Source organism: Stylophora pistillata, chromosome 3, assembly GCF_964205215.1.
Source record: "Stylophora pistillata chromosome 3, jaStyPist1.2, whole genome shotgun sequence".
Classification (NCBI taxonomy): Eukaryota; Metazoa; Cnidaria; class Anthozoa; order Scleractinia; family Pocilloporidae; genus Stylophora; species Stylophora pistillata.
In genome coordinates, this window is record NC_142521.1 from 3,798,660 (window position 1) to 3,810,000 (window position 11,341).

General features: G+C 37.8%; 1 protein-coding gene, 2 long non-coding RNA genes and 2 pseudogenes across 5 annotated transcripts in view; 4 read left to right on the plus strand and 1 right to left on the minus strand.

The window, feature by feature from the left end:
- LOC148734149 (endosome-associated-trafficking regulator 1-like) overlaps window positions 1–11,341 on the plus strand; it is a 38,538-nt gene that overhangs the window by 15,455 nt on the left and 11,742 nt on the right. The gene's annotated exons all lie outside the window — the stretch shown is intronic.
- Window positions 631–2,951, plus strand: LOC148734151 (uncharacterized). The gene is made up of 2 exons (XR_015998903.1): window positions 631–806; window positions 1,241–2,951. It is a non-coding gene; the product is annotated as an uncharacterized LOC148734151 (long non-coding RNA).
- LOC111343216 (enoyl-CoA delta isomerase 2-like) lies at window positions 2,870–7,942 on the minus strand (annotated as a pseudogene). The gene is made up of 6 exons (XR_015998902.1): window positions 7,838–7,942; window positions 6,174–6,337; window positions 5,660–5,835; window positions 3,835–4,035; window positions 3,559–3,702; window positions 2,870–3,105 (listed from the first exon to the last, which is right to left on the minus strand). The product of XR_015998902.1 is annotated as an enoyl-CoA delta isomerase 2-like (transcript).
- Window positions 5,176–6,179, plus strand: LOC148734152 (uncharacterized). The gene is made up of 2 exons (XR_015998904.1): window positions 5,176–5,295; window positions 6,075–6,179. It is a non-coding gene; the product is annotated as an uncharacterized LOC148734152 (long non-coding RNA).
- LOC111343219 (uncharacterized) overlaps window positions 11,316–11,341 on the plus strand; it is an 8,106-nt pseudogene continuing 8,080 nt past the window's right edge. The window contains exon 1 of the transcript XR_015998901.1: window positions 11,316–11,341. This exon is cut by the window's right edge and continues 431 nt beyond it. The product of XR_015998901.1 is annotated as an uncharacterized LOC111343219 (transcript).

The following is an 11,341-nucleotide window of genomic DNA, read 5'->3' on the forward strand; positions in this document are numbered from 1 at the left end:
TTTCATTTGATTGGCTTTTTGGAAACTTTCAACTGTCAACAAGACAATGGATTCTTTCTCTATGCTATTCTTATAAGGTTAAATGAGAAACAGTTGTCAGAGATGGAGACAGATGCAGATATCTACGTCATGTGGAAACAGACGCGACCTCGTTTCTTCCTACCCTCTCCTCCGTGCTCATTTCTCCCCCTTCTATATTCTCCTCTACTTCTTTCGTATTAAAGTCGCTGCGGAAGCCCTATTGAGAAACTCAGTGTAGCAGTGTAGCTTATCTCCAAGGCTTGGAAACTGCTTAACTCTGAGCTTCTGGGTGTGGACATTTTATATGGGTGGTAATTGTTTAGAAAAGGAAATTGTTACCCTTGGCTGATTCAAGTAACGATTGGTTAGGGTTTTGCATCTTATTACTTTCCAGGGTGATGTGAGTTTTCCTAGCTAAAGCGGCTTGGTGAAGAAAAACTAAGTGGAAACCCATTCACGACCATGTCGAAAAATAAAGCCCTGTTGCGCTCAATGTTCTCATCCTATCACGTTTGGGGTAGATGTCAGTGTCCAGTCCTTTGTCCGTTGGGAGGATCATGATAGGCTAGTAGAGAGCTTAAGCATCGGACGTTTTTGATTCACGGACGTCAACCGGAAGTTTAAATATGAGCTTCGCAATCAGTACGCATGTGCAGACGTTTTTGACGTGAGGTTGCAGACGTGAAAGTGGGATGTTTGCCGTGCGTGTTGTTTTGCTTTGTTTCAGGACTGTCTCAGTACAAGACTGACATCATGTCTTCATTTTCAATCGTCAAATCAAACCCGTAAGTACATTGTAGGTTTCATAAGAAAGTAGTTTTTTATCTGCACTTAAACAATAACTTTTAAAAATGGGACAAAATGTGCCTAACTTCGTGTTTGGCACAAGTTTCCGCAGGTTCTGTTACTTGGTTTTGTTTGATCGTGAATTCTTTTTTGTTTGTCGCCATTCTTTTAGTTATCCTACGAGCAGAGGTTTTTTTCCAGAACAGGAAAAATACTTATATAATAGCAAGTTATCTTGCCATGTGTTTGTTTTTGTTATTAGTTGTTTTCTTTTTGTCGAGAGGTTTATGTCGTTGCCGTATTTCACGTTCAAGAAAGTGCATTAATTTCCCCGCCATTAAGCTTTTTATTTTTATTGCTGAAATGTGATCGACTATTTTATACAGCTACGACCTACAGTAACACTCGCTTCTATCTTTTTTCTTTTATGTAGTGGGCCTATGGAATGGTCTGAACAGCACGACGTAGCACTAATGAAAGAAGTCAGAGTGCAGAATCCGTTTAAAGCTAAGAAGAAAACGAGCAACCGAGCGCAAATATGGCTGTCGATCGCAGAGGCGCTAAGTGGATTACAAGATCCGTTATTCAAGGATTCAATGACAAAAGGATCAGTGCAAGATCGTTACGTTTTGTAGTGCAGCCCCTTTATTCGATATAGCATCCGTGTAGGTGTTGAAGTCACGTGGATTCAGTAGATCATGATTCCACTGACACAGTTTGTGACCATGTATATCGTAAATATAATTCATCGCCGTATTTGATATCATGCTAAGTTCAGGAACCGGTCGGCCGAATCGTGCGAGCATGTCGCTATATCGGCAAGGAAACGACATTCGCCTGAGCAAAATACATAGCCCCTCTAACTCGTCGGCAGTGGTTCTCTGATTACAGTGGAAGGTGTCCGGTAGTCGAAGCGCATCAGCCAGCAGTGGAAGGTCCTTTTTTTCAACTCTAAACTCGGACTTGCACTCAGGTTCCTCGATACTCTCGATACTAAACTTCGCGTATTTTTCGTACGAAAACTCAGGGTTTTTTGACGAATTCTCTTTCAGTAATAGCAACAGTTCCTCATCTGACACCAGTCCTTGGTCATGAGCGATTAAAAGTGATTTTCTCACATCCTTTAAATACGGCATGTTGCAAATTACGGCCACATTTCCTTTGTAAACAATGACCAAAAACGTGACAACTGTGATCAGCTGTCACGTTCGTGGTGACGCAGGTGTCCAGCTTAAGTAAAAAATTTCGCGCCTAAAACGCCGTTGTCGATCCAGTCTCCCCCGGTATTCTGACGTCCGTGACATCAAAAACGTCTGATGCTTAAGCTCTCTAGTTACATTTCTGCGCCGAAAACTTACCAACCCATGCAGGTGCTCAACGAAAAACGAAGTTGTCACCTATCGGAAACTATTTGTAATAAGATCAGACTTAAACACAAACAGCTTTCTAAGAGCCACGAATTACCTAATGTACAATAAACTGAGGCACCACGAAGACCCACTTTATCTTTTAAAATCACCTTCGTTTACGATCTGCTTATTTAGCTGACTTCCTGTCTTGACTGACGGGTAATTCGGATTACACTAACTCTACTCATTCAGTGTCCATTAGTAACCACCACAAAATACGGGACAAAGAAATCATGGTTTCTCTCGTAGAATCCATTTCCCTAATGTGCCGATAGAAGGTGTTGTACAGGCCGCTTTACGCTGATTAGAGAACGCCGTTCCCAGTCTGGCTGACCGTAGAACATTAACACCTAACCAAACAGGCGAGCTAGCCCTGTGTCCGTGGCAATGGCCATAATAAAGACATGGTAAGAAGGCCGACAGTTTTCAGTTTTTCATAATTGTATTTGATTACTTTTCAGTGACTGAACTGATTAGCGATTGAATAATTTGCGAAGAGCGAATTAAGCATTTGATAAATCGTTGACATCAGCTAATGTAATAAATGTCTCAGACTTTCATCACGCTTAATTTGCTTCACATTTCTCCCTCGTAGCCGTTTCGCTCAGGTGACTCCCCTACCTCCCCTGAAACAAAAACCGCCGTGAATCGACTGAAACTTTAAGCCGTGCAGTTTATCGTGGTTGAGTTAAAGCCTTAATTTAAATGCGGCAAGGAAAATTAAAGCTGGGCTACAATTTGGATTTCCTCTGCATGAAGGCCATAAGAGCCTGCAATTACACTCTTCTGAAAGCCAGCGTTCTTCAAGTAATGCACACTCCTTTTCGTTGGCTTCATGTAACAAATCGCGGAATGAATCACGTATCAACTGCTTGGACAACAGCAAAGACTATAGAGTAAAAAAAAAAAAAAAGACAGCGGATCACTTTTTGATTAACAGTATAAAAACATTGATTGGTCATCTACAAATAATGCATAACTCAAGGCCCCTACCATCTACAGTTCAATATAAATGATCATATTATGTATTGATATTAAAAGTACGATGTGGGAAACTCCTCTCCTTTATTCATAATGATTATATGTGACAACAAAACTTCAGTAAAGCAGAATGCCATTTATTTCTTGTCAGGCTGAGGGGACTACACATGAGAACACTGCAGTTTTCATGGTCAGGCTTCTCTAATTTATTGGCATGACACATGGTTGATATTATCCGTAACAGATGACAAATAACCCCCTTACCCACAATCTACCCTCCCTTGAATAGCATGTCTGCAAATGCTAAAGACTCCATGGTAGAGAGTCCCCTGTTGTGAAATGCTACAATACAATTTTCTACCTGGGGGGGCAGCTTGGCCATTGCTTGTACTCTGTTCTGAACTTCCTCTGTAAACTTGTCAAGGGGGAAAACATCTGTAACCAATCCACAGTCTCTTACTTCAACTGCTGTCAGTTTGCGTCCAGCAAGCATCATTTCATTGGACTAAAAAAGAAGAACAATTCGTGGATGGTGTAATTTTACAAATCGTGACAAGACATTGAAAAATGCTTGCATGTGCACGGGTATCACACAAAAGTTTCAATGGAAATTTATAAGAAGCAGCTGGATTGGTACCTTTGCAGGACCCATTATCCTAAGGAACATAAATGAGGAGCGTCCTTCAAGGCTTTTTCCCAAGGTGTGTGAAATGTAGCTTTACTTGATGCATAGATCAAGTCAAAAAGGCCCATGACTGTTACTGATATCCCCACAGCAGGTCCATTGACTGCAGCAATCAGAGGCTTGGGAAAGTCTATGAAGTGTTGCACAAAGTTCCTGCCACAGTGGAATATAAAAAGAACCACTTGATTAGCATGTACAAGGAGGGTCAGAGACTAAAGTAAATATGAATTACTTGGACAGAAGTCAATGAAGGTCTAATTTCACAGTTATTTTAATCAAAGTTGTTGTAGAGAAAACAATTCCTATATGGATGGTTAAGGCGTCTATTTTGATAAAGCAACCAGTGGATGACAAAGTAATGAACTTTAGTCTCCCCCAGCATAAATTTTTTGTTCACTTTCAGGCACTCCAGCTTCCTGACTTGATGTTTTGAGGCTATCAGTGATGAGTTTGGATCCTAGTACCTTCTATCCATTTTTAACATCAACTGGTCCTTAACTCAGGGTTCTCAATAAGTTTTGATGTAGACGGCTGAAACATAAAAGTAGGCGGCAGGAGAAGCGAGTACCACAGGCATGAGCCTCTAAGGGGGTCTGGCAGCATGCCCCCTCCCCTCCCCCCCTCCAAAAAAGTTCAAAATATAGAAGGTTAGATTTGCCATTTTGAGCCTTTTGGCAAACAAATGTGGCTTTAAGAAATAATTTTTTTATTAGAGACAACCATAAATTTTACTGAACATCTTTCTTTTCTTGGAATCCTAATAATGGGACCAGACTACACCCCAAAAAGGGCAGTAGTTTTCTCACCTTCATCTACCTGGCTTTCTGTTCTTCGTGATTTTCAGAAATATCGATCAATTCCAGGCTGGCTTGAAGTGGGTTTTCTTTTACTCATGGGTACTCTATAATTAATTACATACTAACATTTCAGGCCTTCTTCTAACACGCCGAACGCCATTTAATGCTTTCTTCTAACACACCGAACACCACACCGCACTTGTTGACAACAAACACCAGTCAGCAGAATTTCGCAGAAGGTAGAAGGTGTGCATTGGCATTGTGTTTTGCTGCTGAAAACGGCTTTCAAGTATTACTCGTTCGATTCACGCAATTTTTAACTTTGAAATCTACGTGTAGATACAAAATAAGGAGGCAAGATTGTCACCGAAAAGTACACAGCTCTAAATTTATGGTAGCCGGTTTTTTAGCCGGCAGCCAGCACTTAATGAGAACCCTGTAACTGAAAAGTTTTACAGCAGCAGTTTTCTGGACATCCATCAATTAATTGCCAAGACTCTTTAGGAATTCAATGGACTTTTCATCAGTGGACATCAGCTGATAAATTATACAGTTCTAGCATAAGGATTATGTTTGCTTTGATCTATTTCACTGAAATGAAATTTGATAACTGAAGGTGGGTTGATTTCTTTTGTGCACTATTTAAAGTTTCCTGTGGTTGGTAAAACAGATTGAAACTTGCAAGTAGTAAATTGGTTATCATCTTCATAATCATACTGTGCTCAGTTTAGAGTCCAACATGCTAACTATTGGGTATCCATGTAACCCTGTGTTCTCCATAGATTTGGAAACCAGCCAGAAAAAATCATTGCTGGTGAAGATAAACATCAAATTCAGATCAAGACAGGTGTTTGATTGCTTTGTCTTTGTCTCGGGGAATGGCAATCCCTGTGCTTCTGGCGAACACTAGTAGCCCACACGAATCAATAAACAGATGGGAAATATGTGATACAAGAACAGACACTGAATTGCTCATATACTTGATTATTTCCTGCACATCATTTGCCATCTCTTGAGGACCCTCAGGTGGAATTCTGGTGAAGTTTCTCAGATCATTTCCACTGCAGTAATAATTTCCAGATCCAGTCAACACAGCAACCACACAAGCATCATGTTTTCCAGCTTCTTCCAAAGCCATCATTAATTCTTGATACATCTTTCAAAGATGAAAACAAATAATTATAATCATGTTCATCCTACACCACAGACTAGCACAGCACTACAACAATAAAAATAGTCTACCTCGTACATAAAGCGTAGAAATGTAACTTCTATTATACTTTTCAAATGTAACATATTTTATTTTGTATGTTTGTGTTGTAATTTGTGTTGTAGGGTCATTTTTGTATTTTATGTTTCTAAATATATTTTGTTATATTTATATTGTTTTTGCAGGCTTCCATTCAAGCCAGCTTGAAGTTGAACTGGGCTAGTCTGCTTATGTTTCTGCTTATAAATTATGATTAAAAAATTAATAAATTAGTTAAGACATACCTCCCAGGTTAAGGTGTTATATTTTGCCAGCCCATTCATCTATAGGATCAGCACTCCATTCTCTAATGTCACCACCAGATCTTTGTATTTACTTCCCACAATAACAGCAGGATTATTCTGAGGATTTGGAGACCTTGAACCTTCATCAGTCATGTGAAATTGAGCTGAAACATTCAAACAAGATAGTTTACTCATGTGTCTGAAAAAAGAGGACATAAAGATCTGATTCCCCAACACAACTTTAACATCAAATATTTTCCATTTCAATATATGAAGCTTTACTGAGTCAGACTGGGTCAAAGAGAACTCTCTAAGGAGCCGACTGCACCATTTACTAGACTTCATACTTAGGTAAAAAACAATTTCAGGATGAGCCATGTCAAATTACATCCTCTTTCAGGGTAAAACTTTCATAAATTTTGATCAGGATGATTTAAATAAAATTTTTCAAACTACTGACCATTGTTGTGGCACAAAAAAAAAATAAGAACCCTATAATGATAGAATTGGATATTGAGCTTTTTGAGACATTGAAATGATTTGAAAACTCTATTCCACTCAGTCAACAAGAGTTCCACATAAACAAAGAAATCAATACAGAAATAAACTATTATGTATATTAAACAGAAAAAAGAAAGGGTTGCTTGAAAACCAAACTACAAATTTAAAAAACTGAAAAACTTAATAATTAACACTCCTGTCACATTCCAAAAAAGCAAAAGTCAAATAAATTTGCAATAACTACATTGGAACCCCAGAACAGTATAGTGTTTTGGGTGAGATGCTCAACATTTGGTACATCATCAAAAAGGTCATGAAAAAGCACTAAAAAGCAGATCTTAAAAGTCATTAACATAGGTCTATATACTATATAAAGGTCATTAACATAGTCTATAAACTTCTGTTGTGCTTCAGCCTAAAAAGAAAGTCCATGAGTTTAAAATAAAACAAATAACTCAGTCACAGAGCTAGATTAAAAAACATACACTTCGAGAAACTAATACCTTGTTTATTCATTTATCAACTATTATAGAAAATTCTAGGGCTAATATTTAAAGTGTTGCCCCTATGTCAGATCAAATACAGTGGGTTTACATTATCAACTTATTTGATTAACACCAAATTATCTTGTTATAGCACCAGCAGATGCAGGAAACAGTTTCTTTAGAAACTAGTACCTCATTTATTCATTTATTGATTTCTTTTGTACTCTATTTCATTTAGGTTTCATCTCATTGTGCAACCTTTTTATGGCATTATTAAATAAAACAATCTTTGGAGTGCAAGCATAAAATAAGGAGAAACAGGTCTGGAAAAATGGTCTTACAACAACATATAGCAGTTTCCAACCAATCCCTTCCAGGAATGGCCTCATAAATATTAGACAAAAAAAAAGCGTACAATAATAATAATTACAGTTCTTAAAACACATCATACACGAGTCTCAATGCTTTTAAATAAGATTTGAAGTACAAATATAAGATAAAAAGCAACTACAAATTGTAGGCGATTTTAAAAAGGTAAGTCTTGAGTCTGGTTTTAAAGGAATCTAAGGTTTTGGAATATCTTATAAAATCAGGAAGTTTGTTCCAAAGCATAGGGGATGCACACGCAAAGGATCTGTCGCCATAGGAAGAGGTTCTAGATCTTGGGACAGAATCAACCTTTGAAAGATCACCAAGATCATTCCATGCTGTCCACTTTGCCTTGCCAACAAAGTCAAATCCTCCTGGCTTGGGGGAGTTACATCTCCCAATACTACCCTATGAAGAAATAACAATTTGAATGAAATGTCAAAAGATGAACTATGTACATAAAAACAATACCTAAAACGGACTTGGAAGAATATTGCAAATTTAGACCTTACCTACATGTACTATAATTTCCGGCCGTTTATCCGCGGGTAATCTGTTGATTTGGCCTTAAACACGCACCACTGTGGATAATAGGGAGGTGCGAGTTATGTGACAATTTTGAAATCTACTGGCGGTTGAATTGAAGAAAATTCTCACCTACCTGCGTTACCACCTCTCAGATGAATTTTATTGTATTAAGAGTGCCACAAAGCGGCACGAAAACATGATCGCGACTCTAGTTTATTTCATGCACAATTAGTTGCGCGATGAACAAATTACTATCGGGACGCGTGTAAACAAAGAATTTTCCCGTTTTAAGGGACTTGTTAGGCCCAGTAGAACGAGAGATATCGACTTTTTTTTAGAAATCAACATGGCGCTGAACAATCGCTCGCACAAAATGTGGCCACGAATTCGCATTCTGTCAAGTATGCAACGTTGTGAATTGTAGAGCACATTTGTACAAATTTCCTTTGTTTTTATGGTGTGGGTTATCCACCAGTGCGGATAATCTGTTTACTTTTTATTTCGCTGCATGCAATAATCGGCCGGTGTGGGTAATCGGCCGTGTGGGTAAACAGCCGGAAATTACGGTAAACAGATAAGATTAGGGAGCTGAAATGGTAAGCCAATCTTGGTCTATTTGACAGTAAGTGCCATATTTTTCTTCAAGGTTATTTCCCAGACCAATTAGCGGCTTCACTATGTTATCCCTTAGTCCTTTCACTCAATGACCTACTTCCTGTACAAACCACAAAGAAAAAAAAGTGAAATCTACGACAAAGACTGGCCAGAGAATGAAGAGAAAAGGAAAGTGACCCTCTAGCCGACTGAGGACAAACGAGAATTAGCAGTGACATTGTTAAAATGTATGAACGAAAGGGTAAACAAAAACAAATCTAATAATATGGAGTCAGTCGTGAAGAGAAAACTACAACAAATTAACTGTAATTTTGTAAATTCAATTTCTTGTCACCTCACAGCTGTTGAATGCTGCCACATTCATTTTTTCTTTCCCCTTATCAACTTATTATACCATGTATTGCTGTCCCCATTCACTTTTTCTTTCTCCTTATTACCTTATTACACCATGTGTTGCTTCCACATTCATTTTTTTCTTTCTCATTATTACCTTATTACACCATGTATTGCTTCCACATTCATTTTTTTTCTTTCTTCTTCTTACCTTATTACACCATGTGTTGCTGCCACATTCATTTTTGTTCTTTCTCATTATTACCTTATTACACCATGTATTGCTGCCACATTCAATTTTTCGTTCTCCATATTACCTTACTGTGCCATGTGTTTCTACGACATTCTTTTTTTCTTTCTCCTTATTACCTTATTCCTTAATAAGGAAAAAAAAACAAAGAAGGTTTCCTTTTTTGGGCATGGTACATAGGTGAAAAACAATTACAGGATCAGCAATATCAAGTTGCATCCTGAGTCAGAGTACAAACTTTCATTACTTTTGACCGAACTATTGATCATTGACCATTGTTGTGGCACTGAGAAAAATGAGAACCTTACGATGATAGAATTGGATGTTGAGTTTTTAAGACATTGAAGTGATTAAAGAGACTCTATTTCACTCAGTTAACAATGGTTTCACACAAAGAATAAAATCAATATAGAAAGAAACTAAAAGTAAACGAAACAAACAAAAAAAAGTCATTTGAAAAAAAAAAAACGAACAAACTGAAAAGACTTAATTGACACTCCTGTCACATTCCGAAAAAGTCAATGAAATTTGTAATATGTAAAGGTGTAGTCTGATCGTCCGGGTGAGTGTAGTCCTGAGAAGGACTGTTGTCGGTGGTAGTGACTGACATTTCGACAACCTGTGCGGAAGTCATCATCAGACTCTGATGATGACTTCCGCACAGGTTGTCGAAACGTCAGTCACTACCACCGACAACAGTCCTTCTCAGGACTACAATCACCCGGACGATCAGACTACACCTTCACATGTTACCCCCGGGTTCAAGCCATTTACTGAAATTTGTAATAACAACATAGGAAACCCAGAACAATATAAATTTTACATTTGGTGAATCATAAAGGAGGTCATGAAAAAGAATCAAAAAAGTAGATCTTAAAGAGGTGAAAAGTAAATTTTTCACCTGCAAGGTCATTGACATAGTCTAAATACTTCTGTAAATTGTGCATCAGCCTCAAAAGAAAGTTGATGAATTTAAAATAAAATAATCAATAAAGTCATGGAGCCCATGAAATTTAAGTGTGGAATGATGAACTTACTATACTCATAGCTGCCTAATGTTGTTGACTTTGTCAATTCCTCTTTACTCCTGTTAACATCTTTCACTGAACGTAACTTCCATGAAAGCAGTTTTCTGAACTTCTAATCATTATTAACTAAATTTATTGGGGCAGTTAGGACTCTTTGGAGTTGATTTGTTTTAAAATAGATCTTTTATCAGTGGACAACAGCAGACATACTGTTGCAGCATTAAGCTTTATGTTCACAGGATTTCTTATATTTACTGATCTACTTGATTCCTGTGATTTCCCTCAAAGGACTGTTAGAAGGGTCAGGGTCGTACAAAAACATTTTGAAAATACAAGAAAAAAGGGAGGGGGGTGCCGTGGCCCCCTTGGCCCCCTCCTCTAAATCTGCCTATGACTTACCCCATTTACTCACTAGTCAATTTTTTTTATGGTATATTCAAGGGTTCATCTCATTGAGCTAGCTTTATATGGCATTATTACATTGTGTGATATTTTTGAATACATGCACAAAATAAGAAGAGTCACGTTTGAAAAAATGGTCTGACAACAACATAAAAAGTAGGAGAGATAACCATTAATATTTATTCACCATTTTATCAGACAGCTTGTGGTCATCAGACAAAATATAAGCATCAAGCTTAATAACACTAAACGTTTTCATTGTATGTAAGCAACAAAGAGACCTATACTCCGAAAAAAGGCTTCACTGCAAATTGACAACTTTGCCGTATATGGCTATAAATTATGTGGAACACAATGCAAACGAACACGTAAGTTTTAACACCTCGTTTATCATTAACGATCGCTGGAACTTAACAGACCGTTTTAAGAGAAATAGGTTTCCAACTAGTGCAAGCTCTAAATCCTATATTTGTCATGGATGCTTGCACACGAATTACATTTCGATTACAAGGAACTTTGAAGGGACAAAAGCAAATATTTCAGTGGGCATTGACTGGAGTAACGTATCTAATCATTAACAGTGTAAGAGAGTTAGCGATAAGAAATAACTCATAAAGTTTACCATTGTCCTTTCACTAGCATCCTTAAGTCATTCCA